This window comes from Onychomys torridus, chromosome 9 (genome assembly GCF_903995425.1).
Source record: "Onychomys torridus chromosome 9, mOncTor1.1, whole genome shotgun sequence".
NCBI classification, from domain to species: Eukaryota; Metazoa; Chordata; class Mammalia; order Rodentia; family Cricetidae; genus Onychomys; species Onychomys torridus.
The window spans coordinates 89,755,769-89,779,266 of NC_050451.1; positions in this window are offsets into that span (position 1 = coordinate 89,755,769).

Here is a 23,498-nt window from a genome sequence, read left to right on the forward strand (position 1 = left end):
TGGCATACTAAGTTGAGTCGGGACTCTCCCCTGTGTCAAAGCTAAGCAAGGTATCCCACCCTAGGGAATGTGTTCCAAAAAGGGGGATGGACAGAGAGGTAGAGCAATGAAAGAGATATCTTGGTAGAGGGAACCATCAGGGGCTTAGGGAGAAACCTGGTACTAGAGAAATCCCCAGGAATCCACAAGGATGACACCAACTAAGACTCCTAGCAATAATGGAGAGTGTGCCTGAATTTAACTTCCCCTATAATCAGATTAGTGACTACCCTAATTGTCATCATAGAATCTATATCCAGTAACTGATGGAAGCAGATGCAGTGATCCATAACCAAGCACTGGGCTGAGCTCCTAGATTAGATTGAAGAGATGGAGGAGGGATCACAGGAGCAAGTGAGGTCAAGATCATGATGGAGAAAACCACAGAGACAGCTGACTGAAGCTGGTGGGAGCTCATGGACTCTGGCCTGTCTGCTGGGAAACATGCTTGGGACCAAACTAGGCACTCTGAATGTGGGTGACAGTTATGTGGCTAGATCTGTTTGGATGACCACTGGCAGTGGGACCAAGACTTATCCTGGGTGCGTGAAATGGCTTTTTTTGGAGCAGTATGTTCTTTTAACTGCTGAGCCATCTCTCCAGTCCTGACTTCTCTTTTTTCTAACATGAAATTCAAAATGTCTTTCCAAATCTTTCTTGAAAACAATGAGCCAACCTAGACATGACTTTACTTAATTTATATTTTCTATTTTATTGGCTCAATTACCTTATACATTGCACCCCAGATTCTTTATTTTACATGATCATGATGGATTGGTTACTAAATAGACTATTATACACACCCCTTAATGTCATTGGAATTTGATTTTTCTTGGTGGTTGAGTGTTCATATACCCATGGGGCTAGATTCCAATTTAGAGCCTTAAAAACAGGAAGATCTGATGCATCATTTTATATCTTGATGGAGTCAAACATTAAGTGATCCTTGGGTGACATCTGTGTCAGCTCTAATGCTTCCCATTCTGTGCTTTGCTATTTTCCTGTGTCGTTTTGTATCATTCTCCTAAAACCTGCTGGAGAGAGGAGACCTTCTTTGTCGTCATTCCCAGGCAGCAAATGAAGACCCTAAGGACGTTGATCAAAGGTAAGTGCTGACACCATGGGATTCGAGTCTAGGGAGGGCAACCCCAGAGTTCTTGCCTTTACCCATCACCATGTATTTCCAGCCTTAGGTCCTGTTTGACCTTGAGCATTTAGAGGGGAGGTGTGGAAAAGGGGACATGACAGGCAAGGGGAATCAGGAAGCTGGCCGACATTGTTTTTGTTTTTGCAGTAAGACTAAGCTCCCCCCTTTGTATTATTAAGGCTGGACAATGCAATCCCATATGAGAAATAGGATCCCAAAAGCCGTAAAAGTGTTACAGCCCCTGTTTTCACTGTTCCGAGGACAAAGCTACACAACTGTAACACATATGCAGAGTGTATAGGTCAGTCTTATGCAGACTCCCTGGCTGTTGGTTAAGACTCTTTGAGCTCCCATGAGCTCAGGTTAGTTGATTATGTAGGGTTTCTTGTGATGTCCTTGACCCCTCTGGCTCCTACAATCCTTCCTTCCTCTCTTCAGCAGGATTCCCTGAACTCAGCTTAATGTTTGGCTGTGGGTCTGCAGCTGTTTGCATCAGTTGCTGGATGAAGCCTCTCTGATGACAATTGGGCTAGGTACCAATCTATGAGGATAGCAGAATATAGTTAGGTATTACATTGACTTTTTTTTCTCCATTTGTTTTTGTATATACCTTAGGTCTCTGGGCCAACCAGAGTCTGGGTCCTGGCACTCCAGGCAGTGTTAGCAGTGGGCTTATTCTCAAGGCATGGGTCTCAGGCTGGAGCAGTCATTGGTTGGCCACTTCCTCAATCTTTTTGCCACCCATAGGTACCCCAGCACATCCCATAGGCAGGACAGACTGTAGGTCAGAGGTTATGTGGCTGGGTTGGTGTTCCAGTCCCTCCATTGGAAGTCTTGCCAGGTCACAGGAGATGGCTACTTTGGGTTATGTATCCACAGCTGCTAGGATTCTTAGCTGGGGACATCCTTGTAGATTTCCTTGCACCAAGTTTCTAGCTGCCCCTGAGCTGCCCCACCCCTTTCCAGGCAACTTTTTCAGTACTCTTCCCTCCATCTCCCTAATCTAATCCCTCATGTTCCTATCACCACCCACCCTCAGTCCACTCATGAAATCACTTCTATTTTCCCTTCCCGAAATGGTCAGAGCATCCCCTGTTGAGCTATCCTAGCTTCTAGCCTCCTAGTCTCTCTGGGTCTGTGGATTGTCGCATAATTATCCTTTACCTTACAGCTAATATCCACATATAAGTGAGTGTATACCATGTTTGCCTTTTTGAGTCTGGGTTACTTTACTCAGGATGATCATTTCTAGCTACATCCATTTGCCTGCAAAATTTATGATGTCATTGTTTTTAACAGTTGATTCCATTATGTAAATGTACCACATTTTCTTTATCCATTCTTCGGTTGAGGAACATCTAGGTTGTTTTCAGGTTCTGGCTATTATAAATAAAGCTGCTATGAGCATAATTGAGCAAGTATCTTTGTGATAAGACTGAGCATCCTTTGGGTATATACCCAAGAGGGATGCAGCTGGTTCTTGAGATAGGTCGATTCCCAATTTTCTGAGAACTGCCATATTGATTTCCAAAGTGGCTGTACAAGTTTGCACTCCCACCAGCAATGGAGGAATGTTCCTTTGCTCCACATCCTCTCCAGCATGAGCTGTCACTTGTGTTTTTGATCTTAGCTATTCTGACAGGTGTAAGATGAAATCTTAGAGTCATTTTGATTTACCTTTCCTTGATGGTTAAGGATGTTGAACATTTTTTTCAGTGCTTCTCAGCCACCTGAAAGTCTTCTGTTGAGAATTATCTGTTTAGATCTGTACCCCATTTTTAAATTGGGTTATTCAGTTTTTTGATGTCATCTATATATATGGAAATTAGCTCTTTGTCAGATGTGGGGTTAGGGACGATCTTTTCCCATTCTGTAGGCTGCTGAATTGTTCTTTTGATGGTGTTCTTTTCCTTACAGAAGCTTTTCAATTTCATGAGGTGCCATTTATTAGTTGTTAATCTTAGTGTCTGAGCAATTGGTTGTCTATTCAGGAAGTTGTCTCCAGTGCCAAAGCATTCAAGGCTATTTCCCATTTTTCCCTTCTATTGGATTCAGTGTATCTGGATTTATTTTGAGGCCTTTCATCCACTTGGACATGAGTTTTGTGTCCAAGCAATATACAGCAAGCTGATAGCCAACATCAAATTAAGTGAAGAGAAACTCACAGCAATTCCACTAAAATCAGGAACAAGACGTGGTTGTCCACCTTCTCCATAGCTATTCAATACAGTACTTGAAGTTCTAGCTGTAGCAGTAAGACAACAAAAGGAGACCAAGGAGATACAAATTTGAAAGGAGGAAGTCAAAGTATCACTATTTGCAGATGAGAAGATATTGTACATGTGACCCCAAAAATTCTATCAGTGAACTCCTACAGTTGATAAACACCTTTAGTGAAGCAACAAGATACAAGATTTTTTTCATTTTTTTATTAAGAAATTTTCTACTCACTCTACATACCACCCACACATCCCCTCTCCTCCCTCCTCCCATCCTCCAGCCCTCCCTCTCTAGCCACCCCACACCCCCACGTCCCCCAAGTTAAGGTCTCCCATGGGGAGTCAGCAGAGCCCGGCACATTGAGCCTAGGCAGGTCCAAGTCCCTCCCCATTGCCACTAAGGCTGCGCAAGGCATCACACCACAGTCACTGGGCTCCCAAAAACCTTCCCATGTACCGGGGACAGATCCCGATCCCCTTGCCAGGGTGCTCCCAAACTGTTTGAGCCAAACAACCATCTTCCATATCCAGAGGGCCTAGTCCAGTCCCATGAGGGATCCACAGCCACTAGTGTACAGTTCATGGGCTTCCACTAGTGTGGCCTGTCATCTCTGCACATCTGTCTTCCCATCATGTTCTCAACGATCCCCGCCTGAAGAATCTCTCCTCTCTCTCATCAATTGGATTCCTGGAGCTCAGCCTGGTGCCTGGTCATGGATCTCTGCATCTGCCTCCATCAGTCACTGGACAAAGGCTCTGTTATGATGGTTAGGGTATTCATTAGACTGGTCACCAGAGTAGACCAGTCCAGGCACCCTCTAGACCACTGCCAGCATTCCAAGGTGGGGTCATCCTTGTAGATTCCTGACAGCCTCCCCAGCACCCTGCCTCTTCCTATTCCCATGATGTCCTCATCTATCATGGTATCTCCCTCTCTGCCCTCCCACTCTGTCCCTGTTCCATCTTGACCCACCTATTTCCCTATGTTCTCATCCCCCACTCCTTGCCTTCTGCCACCCCCCTCCCGACTCCCAGTTCGCTCATGTAGATCTCATCTACTTCTCCTTCACCGAGTCAGGCAGGATACAAAAATATCTCATAAAACCAGTTGGCCTTCTATATACAAAAGATAAACTTGCTGAGAAAGAAATCAGGGAACCAACACCCTTACATTAGCCATAAATAATATACAGTGCCTTGGTGTAACTTTAACCAAACAAGTGAAAGACCTGTATGACAAAAACTTCAAGTCTTTGAGGAAAGAAATTAGAAAAGATATCAGAAGATGGAAGGATATCCCATGCTCATGGATCAGCAGGATTAACATAATAAGTATGGCAGTCTTACCAAAAGCAATCTACAGATTCAATTCAATCCTCATCAAAATACCAATGCAATTCTTCACAGAACTTAAAAGAACAATACTCAACTTTATATGGAAAAACAAAAAACCCAGGATAGCTAAAAGAATCCTGTATAATAAGAACTTCAGGAGGTATCACCATCCCTGGTTTCAAGCTCTACTACAGAGCTATAGTGATAAAAACCACATGGTATTGGCATAAAAACAGGTAAGGCAATGGAATCGAATTGAAGCCCCAGTTGTAAATCCACATACCGTAGGGCACCTGATTTTTGAAAAAGAAGCCAAAATTATGCAACAGAAAAAAGAAAGTGAACATCTTATTCTACAGAGGAACATTCCCCACAGTCTTGACATCTCAAACAACTTCTAGTAACCTTCATATGCTCAATGCTCAAATTCCCATGGTAACTTGGGGGAAGAAACAGAGTACCTCAGAAGATATCTAAGCATTGTGAGAAATTCTGGCTGTATTTAGAGCTATAGAAGGAATGAGGGCTTTGGCAAATAGAAATTTGTCATTAGAATACCAGTTTCAAGAACAAAATAAAAAAGCAACTTTGAACAAAAATGACAGCAAAAGGTCAGGTTAGAGCAAGTTTAGTCAAGGACCCTTAAGCTTCTTTGATCCCCTCAAGCCATCTCTTGTACCTGTCAGTGTTCCATAGTGACTGTGTGGACAGCTCTTGGCCTCGGGAGCACACAAAGGCTGGAAGTCTCCTCCCTTGCCACTTCAAAGCTATTATGGTTGCTGCCAGATGGTAAGCCTACTGCTCAAAATGTTCCTTGTCACTCATTGGTTAACACGTTAATTCATCAGAGTTGCTATTGAAAACATTGAACAACTAGCTGACCAGTCCAGTGGCTCTCAGAAGACATGGTGTTCATAAACAATGTATGTAGACGGTAGGTGCCAGGGAGCTGCTGCATGTATTTGGTCTGCGCATGTGCCGTTCTGTCGGATCGCAGGCTAATGGCAGAGGTGGTAACGTTTGCTGCTGGCAGGGCTTCAAAAATCAGGAAAGTCAGCGTTTGTTACTGCCACTGGTAATCCTCATGGCAGCCGGGAAAAATGGTAGGGTGATTAGAAAATATCAGGGTAATCCCAGAACAGAAGGTCGGGTCAGAGACATCCAAACATGAACCTTCATTAGAATTGTCTTTGAATTAAAATGTACACTTCCTGGGCTGCTTAAGACTAAAGGAATCTTTAGTACCAGGGGGATAAGAAGTTGTATTACATAACTGTGCAGGTGGTCTGGATAATTATTTAGAGGCTTTAAACACTTGTGGGAACATTTCATAATTGTTCTTCTTGTGGGATGTCTCACTTCCATTTTCTGTTTGGAATCTAGTATTGTTTCCTTGGTTAAAAAGGCCAGTTATCTAAATAATTGTGTGTGCGTGCATGTTTATGTGCACACACATGTGCATGCTTGTCCTTGTTCATGAATGGAGGTACCTGTGTGCCATGGCACTCCTGCAGAAGACAGAGGACAGCCTCAGGTGTTAGTCCTTGCTGTCCCCCTTGTTTGAGATAAGGTCTGGTGTTCACCACTGCATACACCAGCCTTTTATACACGTGATCTCCAGGAGTCTTGTGTCTGGGGAGGTGTTAGAGTATATTGGCCAGGGAAGGTTGGCTGATGGGTTGGAGAGGACTCCATCTATGTAGCTGTGGGGAAGCCATCAGCCACCTTGGATAAAGACTTTTCAGTCACCCATGTTCCTGCTAGTAACACTTCTTCCATGTAAGTAAGGCCAAAGAACTCATTTGTTCCCTGGAGTGAACTTTGGTGGAATCCTACCTTATTTTATTGTTGTGTGTTATAGGATGATGGAGAGTAGAGTTGAAACTGGAATTACAGATACATCATACTGCTATTAGTTTTTATTTACATTTCTATTTATTTATCTATTTATTTATTAAGAGATTTTTCTATTCATTTTACATATCAACCACAGATTTCCCTGTCCTCCCTCCTCCCACCCCCAGGCTTCCCCCCCAGCACACTCCTGATTCCCGCCTCCCATGGGGAGTCAGCAGAGCCTGCTGCATTCAGATTAGACCCCCTTCTATTAGTTTTTGTAGATTCTGATAATCTAAACTCAGGTTCTCAAACTTGCGTAGCAAGCATTTTGGTCACAGAGCCTTCTCCCCAGCCTGAGTCTTAGAGTTAAAAATACTAATAGGAGGCATGCTTTAAAGGCCAAATAAGAATGCACTTAATTTGTGTTGCTTTGAAAATGAAAACTCTCAAAAAATGGACACATGAAAGTATGAAGGGAAATAATGACACAGAAAGTGAGCCAAAGGATTGCCAAATTTCCTGAAAAGGAATTTATAATTCCAAAAGAAGCTGGGTTCCATGGAACCAATTGTGCTTTGTAGCATGGCCTTGATTGTATCATTTATGATAGTTGTTCTGGACTTACTATTTTTAATTAATTAATCAACTACATGATTAATTTCTTGTATGTATGCATGTCTACAAGCATATGTGTCATGTAAGTGCAGTGGTCAGAGGACAACCTGGGGGGATCCTACAATTCTGGGGTTCTACAAATCAGGCTTGGAGGCAAGTTCCTTTACCCACAGATTCAACTCACTTGCCCTAATTTCCTGACTTTTTAAGTGCACAAAACTTTAGTTATTTTCCAGTAACTCCCACATAATGATATTTAATCTTTTATCACATAATTATAGTGTAGTGTATAATTACAAAATCATAATGGATTTAATAGCACTTCATATTGGTATTTCATAAATCAGAGCAGTTATATAAGTTGTATAAAATTAAAAGAAGGAATAACTATGTGTGTGTGACATTATACTGTTGATAGTGTTTGAGGTGGTATGATTTAAAACATGGATTCTTCTGTCCCTCTTTATAATATTCTCTCCTAATGTCCAGTGGGCTCATGGCCTTCACATTGGGTCTCACCCCTTTATAGAATGCAAAAAAGAATAGTGGATGATTTATTAACCTCTCCTAAGATGTGCCATCAATATTCTCTTATGTCTGTACCAAACACTAGCTACATATGATAGAGCCCATCTTATTAACTGGGGTTGATGGTCTTATTTAGCTCAACAGAATGATGTAGACTATGGGAAGAGCACAAGGGAATGGGCAGTTTTCACAACCAGGGTTTAGGATTTGGGGATAGTTACTTTGTTTCCATTTGTTTGTGGCATAAAGACAACACATGCTTTTTTCCCCTTTTCTTTTCTTTTCTTTTCTTTTCTTTTCTTTTCTTTTCTTTTCTTTTCTTTTTTACTTAGCTTACAGGACAAAAGAGCATGAGGCTAATGAAGGGGGAATCTGAATGCCATGGCTGAAAGGTATTATTTTAACCTTTCGAGAAAACTGTCCAGTTGTGACAAGCAAGTGTAACTGATGCTGACTTGTATTTTTTCATTTATATAAATTAATAATAATAAACCTAAACCAGGAAATTTTCTTACTTATACTTGATTATTTTGCTAGTGGGTAGAAGTAAGGGTACGCAGCCTGTGAGGGAATGTCTAGAGCAGTGAGAGGGAAATAGTTCTTGTTTTCTCTCTCCCATGGCTAGCCTGACCTGTAACTTATGATTTGGATTCTGGTGGAGCACCCCAGGGCCATGCAATATCCAATATTCAGTGGTGTGTAAAGAATTCTTTGGAAGGTTCTTAGATGAATATATAATGACTTTTCATACATTCAAAATACTGTTTATTCCTTGAAATCACAAGAGAGGAACTCGAATCATGGCAATATTAAGTATCATAATGAAGCACAGGGTAGCAGATGGGCCCTAGGGCAAACAGTTCTGTACTATTGATTTACTTATTTGATTTCCTTGTAAAACGTCTGTGACCTGAGTCGTTGCTATGGAATACAAATGCGGATTCTCAATTCAGGTCATGCACGGAGATGCTTCCTTAAGAGAATCTGAGTGTTCTCCGGAAAGTGAAGGGGAGAGCATCTAGTGTTTTGAGCCCTGGGGATCAGTGTTTGGCAGTTTACTCAGATTGAGAGGTACTCTATGGAAAGTGCCACACCATTAGTTTGGTTTCGTATCTAGCAACTTCTATGAGAGCTCAATACCTGCATGACATGCTGCCATATACTACCAGGATCTAAGGGTGTTAAGATAGGATTCTTTTCATTAAAGAAATGCACACTACTTAGAATATCTATATGATTCTTACATTCAAACATGAATGATAAAAGCTTAATACCTCTGGGTTCAGGCACACAGTGCTACCGTGTGAAACTGCTTGTCAAAAGGCAGGAGGAATTGTGGGACTGTTGCTCACTGGTACATGCATTATCTTCTGAAGCTGAATTCCCGTCTTAAAAATCTCAGCTGATAAGGGGAAAGGCTATATTTTCCTTGTTGGCTTCTTTCCAGGCACAAACATCCTTGTCTGAGCTTCCAACCGAGTGACTTAAGCTATGTAAATTAACTTATTGTCACTTGTACAAATGAAGAGATCTGTAGGGTGGGAATCATGACCAAGGTGATTTTGCTAGTATGTGGGAGGGTAAATACATGAAGTGCAAGTTCTAAAACCTTAGTTTTAATTATTTTTTATTTTAAAAATTGGTGAAGCAAGGAGAAGCAGAAATGTACATGATTGTGGTAGTTCTCACTCTCCTAACATCTACCCAGTTCACCATCCATGGAGTTCTCCACTCATTTTCCTCATGGGTTCATGCAAAATTAAAGAGCACTGTAAATGTCAACCCTCACAGTCAACAGGCATCTGACACAGCAGAGGTTTCCAGGTTGACTTTAATACATTGATTTTCTAAAGACAGAAGTTGCTGAGTGAGCTATAGTTGATGTAGAAGAGTGTGTCACTCACTGCCTTGAGGCTGGCTAGTTTATCAGGCAGAAGCCTCTAGATTTGTTTGAACTCATTTCTATGTCGGATGTTGCAGAGGATAGGAGCCAGGCAGAGACTTAAGCTTCTATCCATAGGCCAAACTCACATGGCAAAAGTATAAATTTCAGAGTCAGGAACGAATAAATGTACATCTTTTGGTCTTGGGTGACTTTGAGCAATGTAGTTAAAACCTTGACTATCAATTGTATTGCTTGAAGGTAAAGAAAATTTAAAATATAAGTGAATATATTTTAAGCAGGCTTTGAGTGTGGCCATTAGTGAAGTGTTGATTACCGACTGGTTCTCTGTAGCCTTCTAGCTTCAGACTTGTGAACAGCTGGGGCCCATGCTGAGGACACAGGAAGCTGGAGGAACCTGAATTGGAGGAGTACCAGACCACAGCCACCACCAATAGTGTCGACAGGGACAGGCTCTGCCTTGGAAGCTTCTAATAGTTTGTCACTATTGAAGGACACTGATCAGGCACTAAGTTTTGAGGAACAAAGTAGAGTTTCTAGAAACTGCTAGCATAAGAGCTTTGACAGGGTCACACTCGGATTAACATAATCTCTATTACATGTTCTATTTTTGTCCTGTGGTACTCTTATTTGGATTCCATTGTGCCCATTGAGCAGCTTTTGTTCTTCGGCTGTGAGTTTAATTATTTAGTTATTTATGAGTGCATCTGGGCATAAGTGCCAGAGTTTTATTTCTGTGACAAATTTATGGTCAGTGAATTTTAGTAATTAATGAATAAATTATTCTCCTCCATAAATGCCTCTGCAATTTGTGATTTCCATATCAATTCATAATTCCAAAGAAGGGTTCTTTATTAGCTGGAAAGCCAGTGCTAATGAAATCAGGAAAGGGAGATTTTAAATTGCTTTAATTAACTTTATTAATTAATATCCAACACATGTAAGATATAGAATTGGCTTTGGTTGGCTCTGTTAAAATTTAGTTGTTTAAAATCTGTTTAATATATGCATGTGCTTCATATGAAAGAAATTCTAATTCTTTTGTCAAGTAGATGGCAGTAATGGAAGGATTTCCTTTTTGTTGTCTTTAATTCCTGGGATAGTATTGAATCTTTGGAATTTTTCAAAAACAAAAACGCTGCACATGTAAGCAAATCCACACACTTTCTAAAATGGGAAACTTTGTGGTGAAAATGAAAGGAATTAGGGAAGCCTAGGGCTGTTTGCACATGTCCAATTCTTTATTATTTTTCCTGAGATAAAGCAGCAAGGATAAAATGCTGTCCAGAAGTCACTCTTGCAAGAGGACTGGAGTGAAGAAAACCAAATGTGTTTGAGCCCTCCTGGTGCCTTTTTCAGGCTTGAGCAAAGATGCAAAGGCTGCTCAAATGAGCTAAGGGAAGAGCATGAGCGCATGTGTATGGGCAGCCTAGTGGTCTAAAGCAGAACCTTACTCTTAGTGAGTGTGAGAGCCTGTTCCAAGTTGTATCCTAAAGCTGTAACCAATGGATTGTTACCCTGAAGATGGAGATTCCCATAATCTGATTCTTTTGTGCTTTTTCTTTATATCCACATCCATTCTGTCTGTAATTCCTGTCAGCTTCACTTAAAAACATGTGTTTAATATGGGCAGTTCTTAACTCTACTACGTGTCCAGAGTACCCACCAAGGCTTCTTGTTTCCCTTTCTCCTCTTGCCAGTCAATTCTCTTCCCATTGATCTGAATGTTTCCTTCCCCAGCCTGTTCATATCTGCTTTTCTGTCTCTAGTGTTTGCTTTTGTTCCCTGGCCTTTGGAGTTGCTTTGTCAGAGTAATTTCCCTCCAGATCTTCTAATGCTTGCCTTTCTGCTTCATTCAGCGATCTCTCCAAACACTGTCTCATTGAGAGGCTTACCAGACTACTCTAAGGGACTTAATTTGACCCCTGCTGACACTTTTCATGACTCTTATATTGCTTAGGCTTAAGCAGAAGTTACATCATATATCTGCCTATCTATCTATCTATCTATCTATCTATCTATCTAAATATCTATCATCTATCCTTTATCATATCTATCTATCTATCTATCTATCTATCTATCTACCTACCTATCTATCTAAATATCTAAATATCTATCATCTATCCTCTATCATCTCTATCATATCTATCAATCTATCTATCTATCTATCTATCATATGTCACCATCATCAATCTACCATCTGTTTGTATTCCAGAATTCCTCCACCCCCCAAAGGCTGATACTATACAGCATCTTTCAAGAGAGTAAAGTCTGAACTGAGAATCTGGTGGAAGAGGATCTTTGATCCAAAACACCTGCCTAGGAAAGTGATTTAGCAAATTTAGCCACTAACGCATACAGAAGCAACAACTGCTGTGGTCTTAGGATGCCAGGCTCCAGCCTAAGATGTTAGAAGACTCCCTCATCTACAGAGCACTTGTTTTAATCACAGGAAAAGACAAATAACTAATATAGTACTCCATAGATATTTTCTGAATGTGTGGTGTAATTATAAGTGTTTGAATTTATAGGTGAATACTTAGTTACTGTATTGATTGATCTGAGCATAGGAGAAATGGCCAGATGAAGAGAGCAGGCTAGACCCAGTATAATGCTGGATCATCTTTCTTCCAGTGCTCTATAAATGCATTCTCTGGGCTTAGGCTTTTCTATCCTGTATTGAAGGTTCTATAACATTTCTTACATGCATTTGTCACAACAATTTGTCTTCAGTGATGCTAACTGTAGCTGGAGATTTCTCCAGTCCTGCTGGGGCCTGCAGCCACTCAGACTCAAGTAAACATATAGAGACTTATATTAGTTATAAACTGCATGGCCATGTCAGGCTTCTTGCTATCTAGTTCTTATATCTTAAATTAACCCATTTCTATTAATCTATAAGTTTCCACGTGGCTCGTGGCTTACTGGTATCCTTACATCTTACTTCTCATGGCAGTAGCTGGCAGCATCTCCTGACTCAGCCTTCCACTTCCCAGCATTCTCCTCTCTGCTTATCATGCTTATACTATACTTCCTGCCTTGCTACTGACCAATCAGCATTTTATTTATCAATCAATCAGAGCAACACATTCACAGCATACAGAAGGACATCCCCAGCACTGCTAACATTAAAACTGGGTCTTTAACCAGACTGAAACCCTCATTACAAGTCAGTCCTGTTTCTGGCTAGGAAGCCTGTAGTTGGAGAGGAAAGCATTGTCAATCCTACTCTCCTCTATACTTCCTGTTCTGTCCACTACATGCTAGAGCCTGGCTCTGTCCCTTCAGATTGGACCATGCAAGAAAATTGTAGCTGGAAGGTTTCTCCAGTCTTGCCTGGCCCCGAAGTCTCACAGATGCTTATAAAATAATCATTCAGAGGCTTAATATTAATGACCAATTGCATGGCCTATGGCAGGATTTTTGCTAGCTAGCTCTTATAACTTAAATTAACATATTTCTATTAATCTATGCATTGCCACATGGCTTCATGGCTTACCAGTACTTTTACATCTTGCTTCTCCTGGTGGTGGCTCCAAGCTTTTCCTCCACCTCTTCTTTCCTCTTCTCTCTCCAGTTGAAATGTACCACCTAACCTTATTCTGCTTCATTATTGGCAGGACAGCTTTATTTATCAACCAATCAGAACAACATATATTCACAGCATGAAATGAGAAAGACACCTCACAACAGAAAATGATCATGGGAAAGTCTTCAGTGAAGCTTAGGTATAAAGCACCATCTATTACCTCTGGGTGCATAGACTGAAATGTTCCTATTCTGTAGATGAATTTCTAAATGGTCTTATTAAATAAAAGACATGGAGCCAGAAATTTTGGTTAAAGCCTTAGAGAGATCAGGGAAATAGAGAAAGCCACCAGCTAACCTCACCTCACCAAGTCTACAGCTTCCAAGGAGAGTGACTTCCTGTTTGCCCAGGCTTATATGTCTCACTTTTCTTCCTTCTCATTGGCTCTTAGCCAAACTACCTCACTTCCTCTTCCTACACAGCTCTGTCACTGTCTGTCTGTGTGTACAGACCTCCAGGTCTCTATGGTTGGTACTGGGATTAAAGGCATGTGTCACCACGCTTGGTTCTTTACGCTGTTGTGTTCTTAAACACACAGAGTTCCTGCTTGCTAAGGGATTAAGAGCATGTGCTACCTGACTTCGTTTTACTTAAAATGGATGGCCTTTTCCTCCTGATCTCCAGGCAAACTTTATTTATTAAAGCACAAATAAAATATCAACACATTTCAGCACAAATAAAATATCACCACAGCATTTGTTTAACTCTGTGAAGCTGTGTTACTATGTCTAAAACACCTGATTGCTCTAATAAAGAACCGAATAGCCAATAGCAAGGCAGGAGAAAGGTTAGGAGGGGATGGCAGGCAGAGAGAATTAATTGAAGGAGAAAAAGAGGGGTTGGGAAATCAGAAAGATCTAGGAGCGACAGAGAGAAGGAAGAGAATTCCAGGAGCCAGCTACCCAGCTACACAGCAAGACATGGAGTAAGAAGTCAAGAAAGGTATATAACATAAAGATAAAAGCCCAGAGGCAAAAGTTAGATGGGATAATTTAAGAAAAAAAGCTGGTAAGAAACAAGCTAAGCTAAGGCCAGACATTCATAAGAAAGTATAAGCCTCTGTGTGTTTATTTGGGAGATGGGTGGCTGCCCCCCAAAGAGCCCAAAGAGTAAAGAGTAAGAAAAACAAAACCCAACAACACAGATGGGGTGTTTTATGTCTTCCCTTTGGGGCAAGCAATTCCTCTTCTATCAGGATTGAAGGCTTGGAAACACATGACCCTCCAAAAATGACTTTCTCTCAAATTGTCTTTCTGATTTCTTTTCTCTACCCTCAGTGAATAATTCCTCTCCCTCCTCCTTTTTTTCTTTGTAGTCACTGGTAACTTGGGGCTAGTATATAAATGGTTCTAAATTCTCTTCACATATAGTCTAACTCCCTGCATCAGGATGTGTGGTAATAATTGCCACTTTATCATTCTTTTTGGTTTCTTCTAAAACAAAGCTAGAAAATTTCATTTTAATGCCCTGTTATAAAGGGGAAGGTGTTAAATACTGCCAAGGTATGAAAGACATAGCATTGTCATCCTGGATTACTATCTAATTTCTAAACATATTTTCTCCATCATCCTAAAATAATGTTATAACACAATTTATTCTTTCCTCAAATGGCCTCCTCATTCAACTGACTGTTATTCTTATGATTAACAAAGATTTTACTTCTTACATCAACTCTGAAAGTAGATAGTGTTATCACTATTTAGAGACCAAAAGATGAAGTTTAGGGAGGTTGACACTATATTAAAGGTGTATAACTCATAGTGGGGGCTTATTGGATTTGAAGTCAGATTCCAGAGATCACTCTGGTAAAGTCTGTATATGGGTGTATAGATAAAGTGTAGTATGGATATTAGACTAATGGAAGTAACAAGTAGTCTTTTGAGGTGAAGAAACTAGCCAATGGAGGTCTGCATTCTGTTGTGTGTGGTTGGGAGAGAAAGGGGTGGGACCCACTGCCAACAGTACTGAGAAATGCCAATAAACTAAGCCAGTTAAAACCAAACAGAGAAAAAAATCCATAAGACAGAATATTGTAACATGACTAATTAGAACAAATAATTCAAGAGATTGGCTCCCTGACGGTAATTAGTGATTTCAAATTAAGAATAAAGACCTATAAAATTGAGGATGATCTCAGAATATGTTCTAGAAAACTGGAGGAATAAAGATTTAGATAATGGGCAGGAATGTATGTCCTCAAAAATATCTTTGCTCTTCCTCTCTTTTCAAGGCACATAGCTGAACTACATTCCCTAGATATGTTGGGTTTAGTTGGGGCCATTGACCAAGTTCTGTGCATTAACTATGAATATAAATTACATAATCCACATTCAGCCTGACCCAGTATGGAATTCCTGTGCTTGACTCTCATTTCTTCTCTCTGTTTTCAGCAGACTCTGAAGTCTACATAGAAGTGGTGGCATTTGATGTTTTCAGGCTGCAGATGTAGTTCAAGTGATATAGCACATGTTCAGCATGTGGGAGACCCTGGATTCCATCTCAGCACTGAATTTTAAAAAAGGTGCCACAACTCCACATTTTGGTTGGTTGTGATTTTCTGTAGAGGTCATCATCTGTTGAAAAGAGAAGTTTTTTTTTTGTTTGTTTGTTTTTGTTTGTTTGTTTTTTAATGAGGGTGAAGACTATACTTTTCAGTTGGTCCAAGGACAAATGTTTCTAGATTGTTGTTAGGGATTATGCTATTTTAGTAAATGAGTAGACTCTCATCCAATAACCATAATTTCACTATCACTGAGTAGTTAGCTGGGTTTTTAGTACCAGGCATGCTTTCCCTCTTGTTGAGCATGACTTAAATATAATGAGAGCCATTGGTTACCATCAATGGTAGGGTTATTGTACCATGCTGGTCATTTGATTTAGCTCATAGGTGTCAGCTCCTAGTAACATCAGAAACTATACTTGTAAAGTCACACCAACATGACGATCCAAACATGAGATAAACAAGGATGACACTAATGAACATGACAGAGTGGATGAGGAAACGTCCACAGGGCTTCAACTTGTTAAAAGCAGGGAGGTTCTTGTGCTCACATATCACCAGAGAAACCAGGAATGTTGGGTACACAGAATGGTCCTTTTGAAGGGAAGGATGTATAATCTGTTTTTTCCATCCAGAAAGCTGAAAATTGGAGGTGATTAATAGCTTAGTGACTTGTGCTATTTTGGGGCCAGGCCATATCATACTCTCACAGCTCAGAACGGAGGTTGCTAATGGACCAAATGACCTCTATCCTATCTGTATTATTAAGACCAGGCCAGATCCTTCCTTAGGCCCTTAACTAATACAAATAGCTTATCTCTAGAACTCATCTTCTTGAAAGAACTGATACGTACTTCGAGTTGAGTTCTGATATAATTATGCCTCTTTGTACACCAGGGATTGTGTTATACTAGGAAACTTTCCTCCAAATTGTGCTGTGTTTAAACATGCTGGCAATAAACTGTCCGGCATCAGACTCCCAAAGCTTGACCCAGGTCAATCTGAACCGAGTTTTCAGTCTCACTTCTTCATTGTTAGTTTCCCTGCCTGCTGTGACACCTGCAGGGATCCCTACACAAACCCTACACAAAGAACTACAGGGCAATTGAGTAAATCTGAGAACAGGAGAGATGATCCTCCCCAGGGAAGAGAAGACTGATTGGCTGTCTAGTGCCTTTTAAATGGTCAGCTCTGAAAACAAAGATATATGAAACATTGTATGTTCTCAGCATTTAGGAATATATACAAGTACATGTGTGCATGTAATAACAATTATGAAAAAAGAGGAGAGTGGGGAGCAGTATATGGGCGAGGGGGGAGGAAAAGGAAGGGAGAAGTTTTGTAATTAAATTACAATCTCAAAAAAAAAAAAAATCAAGTCAAAAGTTAGCACTTCAAGATTCCAGGGGTTTCAGGACCTCAGTGTTACAGCATACATGCTTACTACTCCCTACTCTTTCCTCCATGCCAGGATTTATGTAGGGCTATGCCATGAGAGAGAAATAAATCTTTGTTAAGTTTATGAGAATCTAGGTTTGTGTTCCATAACTGAAAGATACTTAACCTGTAAGAAAAATATACATAATGGTCCAAGCTCAGTTCTGCTCTGCCAGTACTATGCTGTTTCTCTCTTTTTAATTTTGGTCCTAGAATTCAAGGTGTTCAAAGGCGGATGCAAATCAGAACTCAGACACCTGCACTGACAGCTGAGTCAGAAGTGCTGGGCCTGGATCCATGTATCTCATATTCAGTGTTTCTGTAAGTCCGGGTATTGGCTGATAGAGTTATGGTTTTTATAGAGGAGGGAATGGAGAAATTTGGGAGCCTGGCATCGATTAGTGAAAAGATGGGTTACTGAAGGCAGATAGGCATAGATATAGCTTCACTATCATGGTGGGCAAAGAGTTGAGAGAAAACTGTGAACTTTGAGTTTGGAAAAGGACTGCAACAATAAAAATATGGCTGGTAACTTGAATTGATCTTGAGAAATAACTTTTGAGGGCACTGGAGTTAAATTGTAAGATGAGAGATTGAATGATGCAGCAGACGCAGAGAAAGGAACAGGATTTCAATGACTGGTGGAGAGAGAACCCAAGTTGGTGGCAATAAACAGTAAGGATGAGAAGAAGATGTAGGTGGGGACAACTCCCCAGCTTCTAGGCTTGAAGATCTGAGAAAACGAATGTCAGTGTCATGGGCAATGACAACCTATATTTTGGAAGAAGGAATATTTTTGATGAAAACATGATGAATTTTGTGTGGACTGAGTTTGCCGTAGCGTTGAAACCTCCAACAATGCCCAGTAGGCTGTTGGTAAAGCTCTTTCTAATGACACTGACTTTCAGTTCTCTTTCAAGTACAGTCAGAATTCAGCTGTGGATCACTGATTCATTGTTTTGATTTTTATTTGCTTAGAAATTAACCTAACCTCTCCAAACACTTGATTTATATGTCATAATGGTAGAGACATTTAATATCTTCATTCTTCTGCTGTTACTTCCTATTATCTTTCCCTTTTTACTACAACAATGATGTAGTCTACACTGTTCTCTCTTTGCTAATGCATTTATAAAGCCTGGCCCTGCTGCTCTTCCTTACCCTTGCTGGTTGCAATTTATTTTTTGCTTTGGCCTTTCTGACTTGGCCTCAGCATGTGTCAAATTGTCTTACACACGCCCTTGATCTTTTGCCCTATAACATTTTGCATACGATTACATTTCAGAGTTTGCAATCTTCAATCATGCAGTGAAGAGTGATGCTGCATTAATTTTAAATTCAGAAGATTGAAAATGGGGTCAGCTTCGAGATAGAGATTGACTGAATTTCTCTAGGAGGCAGACAGCCTTAAAAGCTTGCATGCCAGACATATAATTTTCTGGATTAAAATGCCCTTGATTTTTCTCACCTAAGGTCTCCTGGGGTGGTGAGAAACTGACCAGTAGTGACATATCAACTTGTTAGGTATGTTAGGACCCTGTATTTGATATGCAAAGAGAGAAATAATGATGTGCTTACAACCAAGTTAGCCAAAAACTCTTTGGGCCAGGAAACCCTGGGAGTTTGGTTTATCATTGATTCCCTAGGTTGTATAAGATGAATGTCTGCCATAAGGAACCAGTTAGTACCTCTCTCTGTTTCTAAAGATAGCACTAATACGTAAGAGCATCTCCCTGCTCTCCCAGAGCCTGACCGATACTAACTTCACTGGCCTTGGTACTCTGTATTTCTTCTCATCTGTGCTTTTCACAGATGCAGTGCAGTTCGCTCTGGTCCATCTGCCACTGAGGACCATAATGGTCAGGGATGTGGGAGAAATGTTCCTTTGATGATGCCTTTGATGTGCTTATTCCCTCATGTCCCCTGTCCACCAAGGCTTGTGGAGTGACCTGCTAGTATTTCAAAGGCTGGCCTCTCTGTTTCTGCACAGGACTGTGTGTATGGCACAAACTGTGCTTCTTTCTTTCCACATGTCTTTACTTCCAGTTTCATCAGTGAAGACATGGAGATAAAAGTATGCTTCTACCCCCCCCCCCCCTTCTTCAATCACAGCTACAATAGCAAACTGATGATATTATTGACTTGAATTATAACAAAGAAAAGCAATGCTTAGATGCCTGCAATGGGAGCTGCTCTGTGCAAAACCAGATTCACAATAAGGCTGTTTAGATGATCTCTGTGGACAGGGGACACTTCAGTATCAGCAGGTGACTCGTACTATACAGACTCCATTTCCCCGGCCTCCAACAAGCAATGCACATGATAAAGTAACACACTGAGTAGATGATGAGTGTGGAAGAGAAAATGAGTAGCAAGGCCCATGTGACCAATTTGAGGAAAATAAAACCATAGTCTAGGTTGAAGGTTTTACTGATAGGAATGAAAAAACAGACCAAACATACTAGTAGAACATTACATTTCCAAGTTACATGGACTTAAAATTATATTAGGCTGCTCTTTGCTTAAAAATTACTAAGATTAGGAGAACATGTTGTAATTGTCCATGTTTTGGTAAGAAGGACTAATAATAATTAGTATGTGATTTAAAATCTTAATTTAGAAAGGAAAATTCTGAAGCTGCTAGAAATGGTGCTTGCCCATGAGGAACATGGTTGGTGTGATGCAAAAAAGGCAGATTTTACAGACAAAAGAGTATGAGTTTGGTCAGGTAGTTAAATGCCTAGGAATTTAGATATTTTGGAAAAGGCCAATGCTCCCACATAATTCTGGGTATACAGCAGACAATGAGTGAATAGAGGTTGCCACTGTTATTACAGGAACTAAAAGAAGGGTTGGGAACAGAATCTATATTGATACTCACAATTCAGCCTTTGCTCTGTATCACGTGGTTCCCAAGCCAATTTCACGTGAACAAAACTGACATTTATAGAGTTTACAAGTCCTTTTATATTTGCTGTTCATGAGTGGAAAGGATTTGCACTCAGGTTAAAATCTAGCTGTATTGGTAGTGGGCAAGGGTACAGAAAGGTTAAATGACTTGTACAATAATGCTAACAAGGACCAGAGTCAGCCTGAATCCAAACCCAAGTGTGATGGTCTGAGTAAGATACGTTCGTGTGGGCTCAGATATCTGAATAACCGGTCCCCAGCCGGTGGCACTTTCTGGGGAGGTTTAGGAGGTGTGGCCTTGGTGAAGGAGGTGTGTCAGTGGAGGTAGATTTGAAATTTTATAACATTTTCCTAGTTCCAGTTTGCTGTCTCTGCTTCAAGCTTGCAGCCAAAGATGTGATCTCTCAGCTTTCTGCCCCTGCCTCTGTGCTTGATGTCATGGGCTCTTCATCCCTCTGGAATTGTTAGCTTAGGTAAGCATCATCTTCTGAAGGTGCTTCCCGTCATGGTATTTTATCACAGCAACAGAAAAGTACCTGATACACCAAGGCTTCCCCACACCAACTCATTATAACGTCATTCCTTTACAATCTGGGTTTTTGCCAGTTAACATTTCCACTCTTTCTAGAGGGTCTCAAAATGTTCTTTCTTGAGCTATAACTGTGGCAATTTTTCTAAAATAGTGATATATCTGGCATATTGAACAGATTAAATATAACTATGCAAGTAGGAAACAACTTTGGATAGTAGAGTTCTGTGACTGAAATTTGACATGGTATGTCTCACATACTCTTAGGTAAAGGAATATCCACTGGCCTCACAGTCATCACAGGGATGCTTGGCTAATTCTGCCAATCAAAGCAATTGCAAAGCAAGACAAATATTCACAGTGCAAACTTTTCTAGATGATTTTCACAGAAAGTCTGGAGTCTTATTATAGTTTTCTTGTCTTGATCCTCAGCCTCTGGATGTCAGGCAAAACATCTCATGCTAATCACATCCTGTTCTCTCTTCCTCTTCTCCCTCTCTATCTCCATCTCTCCCTCCCTCCCTCCCTCCTTCCCTTCTTTCCTCTCTCCTCCCCCTTTCTCTCTCTGTGTGTGTGCATATGCATGGTTAGGGTGCACATGCTTGTGGAGGCCAGAGGTTAATGTAGGTTACCTACCTCAGTTGTTCTCTACCTTACTTTTTGAGACAGAGTCTCTCACTGAACCTGGAGCTCACCAATTTGGCTAGATGGCTTAGCAAGCACTGCTCCCCCATGCTGGGATCACAAGAGCTTGCCACCATGCCCAATTTTTACCTGGGTGCTGGGGATGCAAACTGAGGTCTTCATGTTTGCACAGCAAACATTTCATTGACTTATTCATCTTCCCACACCCTCGATTTTCACCTTCAAGTTTCTATGAGGCACTCAGGAGGATCTCTTATGCAAACCACTCTTATCAACACAGATTCGAGCTGGCTTTCTTCTCTATGAAAGCCTTTCATGAGCAGAGACAATGATGAATCCTTGTTCTGTGTAGATTAGTGCACTGTTAATAAAGATTTTTTAAATGCTTTTTTGTTGTTGTTTGCTTTTGCCATGAGCTTTAACTTCTTGCCTGACATTATTCTAGATACAGTTCTGATGCCATTCTTGGATCTACATATATTCTGTGATCAAGGTTCGGCTTTCTTAGCAGTTTACTCAAAGCTTCTTTGTTTACTCTCTTCCCTTCTCTGTTGGGGTGTATCTTAGTTACTCTTCTCTCGCTCTAATGAGACACTATGACCAAGGCGATTGATAGAAAAAAGAGCCTATTGGGGCTACAGTTTTACAGGGTGAGTCCATGAACATCTTGTGGGGAGCTTGACAGCAGCCAAGCAGGCTTGGCACTGCAACATTAGCTGAGAGTTTATATTCTTATTATCAAGTAGGAGGCAGACACACAGACACAGACACAAACACACACACACACACACACACACACACACACAGACAGAGAGAGAGAGAGAGAGAGAGAGAGAGAGAGAGAGAGAGAGAGAGAGAGATTGTATGGGCTTTTGAAATCTCAAAGTCCTTCCCCAGGGACGTATCTTCTCTAACAAGGCTATATCTCTTAATCCTTCATAAACAGTTCCACCCAGGTAAAAAGTTTGGATTCCCAGCACCCAGGGACCAAACACTCAAATATGAGCCTATGGTGGCCATTCTTATTCAAACCACCACAGGGAGAGGAATATTAAAGCACTCTATAGTTCTTCAGCCATGCTACTCTTCCAGACCTCTAACTAACCCTTCTGCACCCTCAGAATGGCTAATGAACAGACCCTTGGAAGGCTGAATTCTTATCACTTCCTTTGCAAGTTCTGCAGATGTCTTGTCCTTCATATTGCAAAATGCACTTAGTTCCATCATTTGATTTTTTCAGTTTTTTATGGAGGCAAGTAAGTATCTTCCGATTTTTACATCCCGTTACACAAAGGGGGCATGTTAAGGCCCTAGCAGAAGACCTTTAGCTGACATTCTTGATTTTTCAAAGCAGAGCACTTTTACTAAATTATTGGCTGCAGAGAATCTGTCAGGAGCTTCAGTTTGTCCACAATTAACTTTAATGTCAAATGTGACAGCAGATTTGTGATGTTTTCAACAGTGAAGATTCTCTTTTCTCACTAGTCTTTCTGCTGCCTACAAACAAAAAAAAATTGCCAACTTTCATGCAAGTTTGTTCTTTTCATTTATTGAACAGTTCTGCATTCTCACATTATAACTTCATTTAAAAGTTAAAAAAAAAATTAATGATAGGCCAGAGCAAGTCATTGTCTCACTGTTATTACAGGGGCACTTAAAATTATGCTCATTGCTATTGATTTATAGCATTTGTTGCAAAAATAATTCTATGGGATTGAAATAAATCCCGGATTGGAGTAGAGCGATTCCACACCAAGTTGTGTCAACTGAGAGAGTGGGCTGGAATTTCGTGATGGAAATGGCAGCTATTGTGACAATCAAAGCAGATCCCCAGAAAGTATAGAGGACTGAGTTTCTTTGTAGGAACAGATTTAGTGTTGGGAAATTGAATTTCTTTCTTTTTTGCCCCTCCTTTTTAATTCCTCTCCAAATGCCATTTTTGTTGCAAACTTATTTTTCTGTAGAGAATCCTGTTCCATCTTGAAGATGGTAAGTAGATGTGACATATTCTACTGTTCCTTTTGACTCACTCTTCAGCAACAACAACAACAAAAATAAGGAATGACAGTGTAATGTCTGTCTTGGAAGGGTTGAGATATTGTGAAGTATGCACAAGAACACAGGTAAAACACTGTAACTATGGTAACAGTCAAAGCTAGAGTGACAAAGAAAACTATGTTCATGTAGATACACATCCCAGAAAACAGTGGGGTGTTTTTCTTCTCTTAAGGAACACTTTAAGAGTGGGGCCTTGTGAGATCTA